Genomic DNA, 8405 nt, shown 5'->3' with positions numbered 1-8405 from the left:
TAAACCATATAACCATACCACCCGCACTGCTGAAAACGTTACAAAATTGTATTCAGTTGCCTTCATTTTCTTCATTTACTGATGTAGGATAACTGTTAAGTCAGGGCTTGAGCTGGTGATTGAGCACCTGGTGAAGGGGCATGGCTGGCCCAGGGAGCACACACTGTGTTTGCACCTGGTGTGCTCAGAGAGGGCTGGACCCAGGGTGGAGCCACCCTGGGCTCATATAAGGGCCAGCCACAGAATAGGAGAGCTCCTTCTATACCTTGGCTATTTCCTAAGAAGAAATGCTATATTGCTAGAGACTGTTCACCAGCTGAGTGAATTCAGTTTTTCTTTCTGGATGTGGCTATTAGCCTCCCTGTGAATACTTCACCTGGTGTTGCCATGAGCCTCGTGGAAGTGATTCTATATCTTTGTAAGTAGAACAACTGGTTATGAATCTATGGTGTATGTTTTGTAATAACTGCTTTGAGGATTATATTTAAATATATTACTTTTGCAGGATGTTCTGAGTTCCTTATTTTCTTCTTGTTTCTGCTGCTGCTCTTGATTTGCTTGATCATCTTTTGAATTTTTAAAGAGATATGCTAACTTCCACAAGAAGCACTGTAGTAAATTTGGCAGGTGTTACTTGATTTGGAATCTGTGATGTGATGATCTTTTTAAGCATATGGGTAGTTGTAGGCAACAATTTAAACAGGATAAGGCTAAACTTACCCTGGTGGTGAGAGAGAAACTGGATTGTGTTTCTTTTTCTACAGGCTTTGTGTTAGAGTAGTTTTTAACAGAGATTACTGAAGTTCAGAAGTCTATCTTCCAATGTAGCCCTCAAATTTTGTCTGCTCCTGTTAGGTTTCAAGGCTTCAGGCTAAGTTATAATGCGGTCTATCAGAAGACCTGGACTTTCATTCTTTTTGCTAGTCCCTAAATGCTAAGGTACAGATAATGAATACCTGCATCAGTATACACCTACCTTCCCTTGTCTAAAAGCTTTTCTTAAGCTTTAACTTATGAAACAGGAAGATTTATTTCTTTTTATTTGTTAACTTGTATTTGATGCTTTCTGTCCTTTATCCCTAGCACACTGGTTGACTGACACCATATCTAGCTAACTGATAGTCTTCTTTCCTCTCACAGTAATACTGACATCTCAGGAAGAGAAACAGTCAAGTGTTAGATACCTATCATTGGACCAACACTGTAAACCAAATGGCTAATTGGGCAAAGAGAAGATCTGAACCCTCTATTGAAATTGAATGACTTTCAATACCTGCTTCTGGGTTAGGGCACTTGAGCCTGAAGCTAAAGGTAAGACATGGTTATGGCCAGGATTGTTGTCTTGTCTTTGCTTCCCTGACTCACAGAACATTACAAAGAAGCTTTGTAATATTAAAGAAAGTGTAAAGAAAGCAGCTCTGGGGCACCTTTCCTGATCTAGGAAGTAGAAATAGTGTTGCACTTGATTATATTTGTGACTCATTTTCTGTATTACCCTTGTGCTTAGAAAGAAGTGCCATTACAAATATGCTATTCAAAAGAAAGCAGGACTCCAGAATGACCTATTAAATAGGTTTGCACTTGTGCAAAAATTTTATTCACAGTGCAGTATGCAAAAATACTTGCGTAACTTGGAATATCTCTAGAATTTCATTTTTACTGTAATGATGAATTTCATGGGAAAGCCCCAGTGCAAAGCAAAGTAAATAAAACTAGATGGGGTGTTATACATGCAGTTCCCTCTCTGACTAGTTGAGATTAATGGATCTGCTTGTGGCTCGTGTATTACTCTTCCCAGCTAACCAGAACTGAAATGTCATGTGCCTCAAATTACACATTATTGTTTTTAACTTGTAGCCTATCTGTGGACAGAGTATCAGTGTGATTCTATTAGGCTCTATCATTTGTTTTGACTGTGATTACTGGCTCATCTGGTTTTGATGAAAAGCTTCCTGAAAAAAGCTTAGTCAACAAACAAGAACTTCTTCTCTAGGTCTAAAGGCACTAATGATAGAAATGAAAGAGAATTGGTGGATCTTAATTTTAAGACTAAAAGGTTAGTGGTATAATTTTTCTTCATCGCTGGAAATTCTAAACAATAATGCAATAGATCTGCTTTCTAAAACAGAAATCCACAGTTACCAGTTAAGTAAAGAAGTTAATATCAGATATTAACTTCATTAGTTAATCAGTCATTAATTAGTCAGTTAATAATCAGAATATTGATATGAAATCTGATGGATTTCTGCCTGTAGATTCACAATGAAGACTGGAAAGTACGCATAGTCACTCAAAAAAAGGTATGTGTGCATAAAGCAACATCAGTAGAGTGAAAAAACATTAGACAGAACTTTCAAGATGACAAGGCAACAGCTGCCACCAAGCCTCTGCTTTGCAACTAGGGCTGGGCAAGGAAAGTGGTTTCTGTATGTGTGATGTGGGAGACAGTTGAAAACAACATCTTCCTCAGTAAGAATGTACTGAGGAATAATATGAATAGGACACAAAAGGAAATTGTGGAAATGGATTCTTTGTAACAACAATGCCAAAGGGAAGAACAATTAAATAGAAGCATGAACTGAGTGCCAAAGCACTAAATTCTAAGGGCTTTTATTTTTTTTCATTGAGCAGGAGATTTAAATGATAGAACCCTTAGGCTTATGATCTTGGCAAACTTTATTTTTTTTTTTGAATAAACAGTGTTACTTTGCCAAATAGATTTTACCAAGTTTTTGCAGCTCTTTCAAAACCATTCTAGGCAACAAATAACAATAAATTCAATGAAAATAATAAATATATTTTAAAATAAAACAAAATAATAATGATAAAAGTAGCAAATGAAATTCAAGCTGAAGGTTCTTTGGAAGAATTCTAGCAGAGATAAGTAATGGAGTTTGTTTTCCTGTTTGCATCATTAATTTGCAATAAAACATGAATTAGGAACAATTTTCTAAAAGTGCTTTCTCTGTCTTGCAATGTGAGACTTGTCAGAGAATGTAATCTGTCAACCTTTTTCCTTTTAAAGATCTGCTGCTTCTGGCTTGCATCTGAAGTAAAAGGGATTTGTGGAGAACTGCTGTGCAGTCTAGATGTATTGTGTTGTTTTTGTGTACAATGATTTTTCTTCCTGTTGTCCTACTTCATCCAATAAAGCAGGGAATTTTCTCTTATATTTGCAGAGTAAAGGTGTGATGAGAATAGACAAGTTGAAAGCACCAGAAGAAACTACAGGTGAATGAGCAAAGATCAGTAATACAAGAAATGAGATTGGCTATCAGAACAGTACAAAAGAGAGGTTCCTTCATTGACGTTCAGATTGTAGATCAGGAAATGAAATTCCACTTGTGTTACCCAATAGGAAGGACATAATGCTAATGGTATGACTTCCTATCCAGGAAACTGGACTCCTAAATGTAGGAGATAAACCTGTCAGACCCTCTGTTTTTGTCACTGTGCAATCAAAACAGTCGTAGCATACTTTATAACTTTCAAGTGATCTTCACATTGTTCAAGGTGAAACTACAAGTAATTAATTCTGCTTTTACACATTTCTTGTGTTGTTACTATATCATTAACCCTGTCACCAAGGCTTTTGAAAGCAATCTGGAACAAGTTGCATCAAGCATGGTGTGATGTGATGATTCTTTGTGGAATTCATTGTATTGTGACTAACACTTTATCAGAAGATTCCCATTGTAAGCATCCTTTCTAATTCTCCAATTGCAATCAGAAAGATTTGTCCATTGCCATTACATCTGCACAGAAGAAATAACAGCATCAGAGGTGAATTATGAGGGGAAAGAGGAAAAGAATCACAAAGTACTGGTTTCATTAGTGTTCTCTTGCAAAAAGAAGCTCCTATATAAAATTGTTAATACAGAAGTAGACATGGAATGATGCCATACATAAAATTGCATTACCTACATCTACTTAGGAACAATGCTACTAATAAAATAAATCTGAATCAAGCCCTGTAATGGGGTATCCAGATAAAAAGGCTTAATTCAATGAAGCTTTATATAAAAAAAAAAAAAAGAAAAAGAAAAAGTAGAAGCTTTTTTCTTTAAGTAAAAAAAAATTGTGAATAATGCCCTATTTGTCTTCACAAAACAGGAGAGAAACCTATGACTTAACATGGAAAATGTTTCATGTGGAACAGGCTCTTCTCAGAAGAGACTTTTAATTGTTATGTAGTCTATTTAAGGAAGAGCAGGCAAGTTTAAAACGCAGTGTATCCACACTGAAAAGCATGGCATAGAAAGAACAATTATGAGAGGGATTTCAAGAGATTAGGAAAAAAAACCTGTCTATTCAGGCTACTTTACTGAATTGGAGACTACTAATTATTTTTTGCCTTTATTTTCATTTCTGTTCAGATTAAATTGTGCTGCTTTGCTAGCGGCAGCAGTGTGATATGTATCCTTATGGTCTGCATGACCACCAGTGGAACTCTGTCTGCAGCTTTTACCCTTATGTACCAAAGTACATAATGTGAATTTCATCTTGATCTCTGTTCTCTGAAGAGTTAAATTTTTTAAAAAACAGTGAGATTATTGAAGTAGTTTCTTATAGAAACTATTCACAAAAAAAGGAGATCTATTGTAAAATGTAAGGATTAATTTATTAATCAGAGCTTTCTGAACTCTCACATTAAGCAGCTTTGTTATGCTAATTCCCTTATAAATGAATAATGGACTTATTCTCCCATTATTGCCTATCATTTTAAAAGACCCATTTAGAAAATGAAGATGTCCTTTTCAGTTGAAAATTATGACGTGCTTTATGGCATAAGTGTGTTTTTTTTTTTTTTTTTTTTTTTTCCTTCAAATTGAGTATTTACTCCCTATAACTTTCTTCTTACCTGTATTCATTTGTCAGTGCTCAAATCGAATACGGCCATAACCATTTGTCATAGAGATGCGTGCTGTCTGGAAAGAAAACACAGTGGAGACAATGGGCTCTGAGAATAGAGACCCAGATCCACAAAGCTATTTATTTCCTTATTTATCTGAGGGTGTAGCCTTTGCTTTTATAGACATTTAAAATAAAACTCTGCTGTGAATAATGGCATAGAAGAGAAAAGCAAGGAAGTGCAGCTGTAGAAAACAGTCAGTTCAATCACAGGGTAAGATTTATGTTGTACAGAAAACTATTTATTAGAATAGTTTAGTTCTGCCACACCCTTCCTGTGTGATCTGGGGGATGCCATCCTATCTTGCTGAGTATATATGTATTGTCAGTTAAGCACAAGCCTCAGGTCCAAACCTACTCATCAGTTAAATTTATGTCATTGTATCTCTTGCAGAGTGAACAGTGAGTTCTGATGTTTTCTGAGGTTTGGTCCTGGCAATGCTGATGCCTTGATGCGTGTTTTCTTCTCTTCACTACGCAGAGATTAGAGATGAGTGAGGAAACAGGACTGAACATGCTGCATGCAGCTGGTGAACAGATATGCTGACCATACTGTGTCATAATGCTAATACAAAATGTTTCTGTTCTAATAATGTGCTCTTATGACTGGTGAACATAAGCTTCTTCAGTCTCGGACCACAGCTGATAGAGTCCTGAAGGGAAAAACCTTGGGGGTTGTCGTCTTACTACATTCCAGAGCAGCAGTAGCCTATTTACCTTTTCCTTGTGCATAGGGCCTGTACTGGGTTTATATGCCCAGAGTTTGGCAGCAGGGGTTCTGCAGGAATGGCCTTTGTGAACATAACCTGGAAACTACCCCATGTCAAATAAAAGCTGATTCTAGCTGGTTCCAAAAGGGATTCAATCCACTGCTGGCCAGAGCTCAGCCGTGAGCAGCACTGGTTTTGTGTCTGTGACCACTAACCTACTTTATTGTTAATTGGCAATAAGTTACATTAATCTTTTCAAAATGGAATCTGTTTTGCTTATGAGAATTATGGGTGAGTGATATCCCTGTCCTTATCTTGAACTATGAGCTTTTTCATCTTTTCTCCTGTTGTCCTACTGAAGTGGAGAAGAAAGCAGCTTGGTGGGCTCTATGCACACAGTCAAATTTAATCCCCCACATGGCTTTTACACAACACTGTGCAAAAATGGCCTGAGATTTTAAAGGGTCTCCATGGTATCGCTTGTTTTTGGAAGGTATTTGTATATAGCCTAAATGGAGGTTGAGTTCAAGCTGCCTGTAATGAAAAGAATTACATCCCCTCTAAAACTTGCACTTTACGTGTGTTCAAACAATCAACACTGTCTATAACATTGGAAGATTTGTCTTCCTCAAGCTTCTTTTTGTAAGCACTTTTATCTTTCAGAATAGGCATTGTATCAGTTTCTCAATATCAAAACAAAAATATTATTTTCTTTGTTTTTCATTCACCTTTTCTGCCTGGTTTGTAAACTCTTTCAGATTTGTGTCTCCTAATGTGGATGTACAGCATGTCGCACAAGATTTATTAATGCCAAAATAAATGTTTGTTTTTTTCTTAGCAACTCTTCATTTAAAGGTAAAATCACATTGACAAGGATTGATTACAAATAGTAATAAAAATGTAAATGTTGAAGAGGATGAAGTTGATGCAGCAAAGTTTTAAATAATAGCTCTGGTACTGCTGAAGAACTTGGTTTCCTAATAGTAATTTAACTTCCTTTCCTATTTTAACTGCTTGTTTTCCTAGTTTAACTGTTCTGCTGTTTTTGTACCTTCTAACTCAGTCCCTTAGGGATGTAAGTGCAACAAAGTCGGTGAAACTCTATTTCTTCAGAAGTATGAAGAGTTCATCCTCTGAATGGTGCTACAGTTCATGAAGTTAGTGAAAACACAAAATAAAGATAGCTCAGAGCAGAGTACAGGTTGTACCTTGCTTTGGCTAACAGGCTGCAATTTGTAATGACAAAGAGTGAAGTGGTCAAGGTGTAGAGAGAACTAGAGTTGGGAGAATACATTTCTTTTCCAACAACTCAGTGTTACCTTCAATATCTCTAAGACTTTTTCTTAAGTGAGCACACAATAGCTTTGCTACCTCATGGTTTCTTTTGAGAACCAGCACATTAAAATCAGGTGATTTAAAGTGATTATCAAAATGGCAGTACAGGAAAGAACTCTTGTGTAGCAGTTATTTTTCATTTCCCTTATCCTTGTTTTTTCAAATGTAGCAGTATTTGAATATTTAGGATGGCAGAGGAGAAGAATAAAGAAACATCCACAACTGGGGCTCAGTTTTTATTTTTAGCTTAGCCTTCTGCCTGAAAAAAATCTTCCCCCCCCCCCCCGTAAACCCCAATGGAATTCAATTTTGAATTTCAATTCAAAGTGGTAGTCTGTCTGCTGTCAGGAAAGAAGACATCTTTGGCTTAGTCTAATAGCCTCTAATGGACGTCAAACCATGGTACAACTCAAAGGACCAAATGTGTACAAGGAGATCCTCATTCAGCAGACATAGCCATAGTTTCTTATGGAAAGTTGGAGAGGAAAAGAACTCAGAGCACTGAATTACAAACTAAAGGAGATGGTGTGATCATTTCCCTTCATTTTCACTGCGTGTTGTCCCTTGCAGACCTTCTCTGAAACAACATAAAATGTACAGCTTTGAATGATCCTGGGGTTGAGGAAAGAGGGAAAACATGCCCTCCAAAATAATCCTGCAGCTGCCTTTTGGTCTGTTCAATTTTACAACTAATCTTTCAGCTGTCAGTTGTCCTCCCTGTAGCCCAGAAATGCTAACACATACTATTTCTCCTGTCCCTGTGGGCACCTCTTTTTGCCAAATTTACCCACACTGCTCCTACAGTGTTCCAAGGCTGGGAAATTTGCTTGTGCTTGGCCCTGTGCTCTGCCTAGAGGACTGCGGGGGAGGCACTGCTATCAATTTAATTGCTTATGAAAAGGTTAATAAATGGAATGGTGAAACAAACTGGGCCTTACTAGTAGTGGAAAAAAAATTTTATTGTAATTATGAAATTAGGTAAATTGACCCTTTATTTTCAGGTCTCTATCCCTGGGGCTCATCTGCTTTGGAACCTGCAACAGGAAAAGAGCCAAGTATTTGGTAATTATCAGTGATTTATGAAACCCACATTTTTTCCAGGGAAGTATTTGATAGTACTCCTAGTCTATTTTGTTCCCTCTCCTGTTTTCTCTTTTCTATTATCTTCCTGTTGATGTGCGCTTCTCTCAAAGGAAGTCAAAACTAGTAATTGCTCTGCATCTGAATTAAAAAAATAAATAAATAAAGCCCCAATGTTTCTTGTAACACTGGTGTTCTTGCTTATGTGAACCAAATAAGTGCCTTTTTTTTTTTCTAGAGGAAAGGAAAGGATAAGAAACAAAGAAGATGAAAGCAAAGAGTCTCTTCTGGGTGGGTGAAACGAAAGATTTGATGATGCAGATTTGGCAAATTGTGAAGGATAACACAGAACAACATGAATATATTTAA

General features: G+C 36.8%; 1 long non-coding RNA gene across 1 annotated transcript; it reads left to right on the top strand.

Annotated features, from left to right (window-relative positions):
• The first annotated feature begins 248 nt into the window (after positions 1-248).
• LOC125691195 (uncharacterized) lies at positions 249-6737 on the top strand. Its single transcript, XR_007376037.1, has 3 exons — positions 249-418; positions 1141-1311; positions 5306-6737. It is a non-coding gene; the product is annotated as an uncharacterized LOC125691195 (long non-coding RNA).
• The last annotated feature ends 1668 nt before the right edge of the window (positions 6738-8405 follow it).

This window comes from Lagopus muta, chromosome 3 (genome assembly GCF_023343835.1).
Source record: "Lagopus muta isolate bLagMut1 chromosome 3, bLagMut1 primary, whole genome shotgun sequence".
Taxonomy (NCBI): Eukaryota; Metazoa; Chordata; class Aves; order Galliformes; family Phasianidae; genus Lagopus; species Lagopus muta.
The sequence above is the reverse complement of the archived record's forward strand: the minus strand, read 5'-3'. Positions and strand labels throughout refer to the sequence as shown.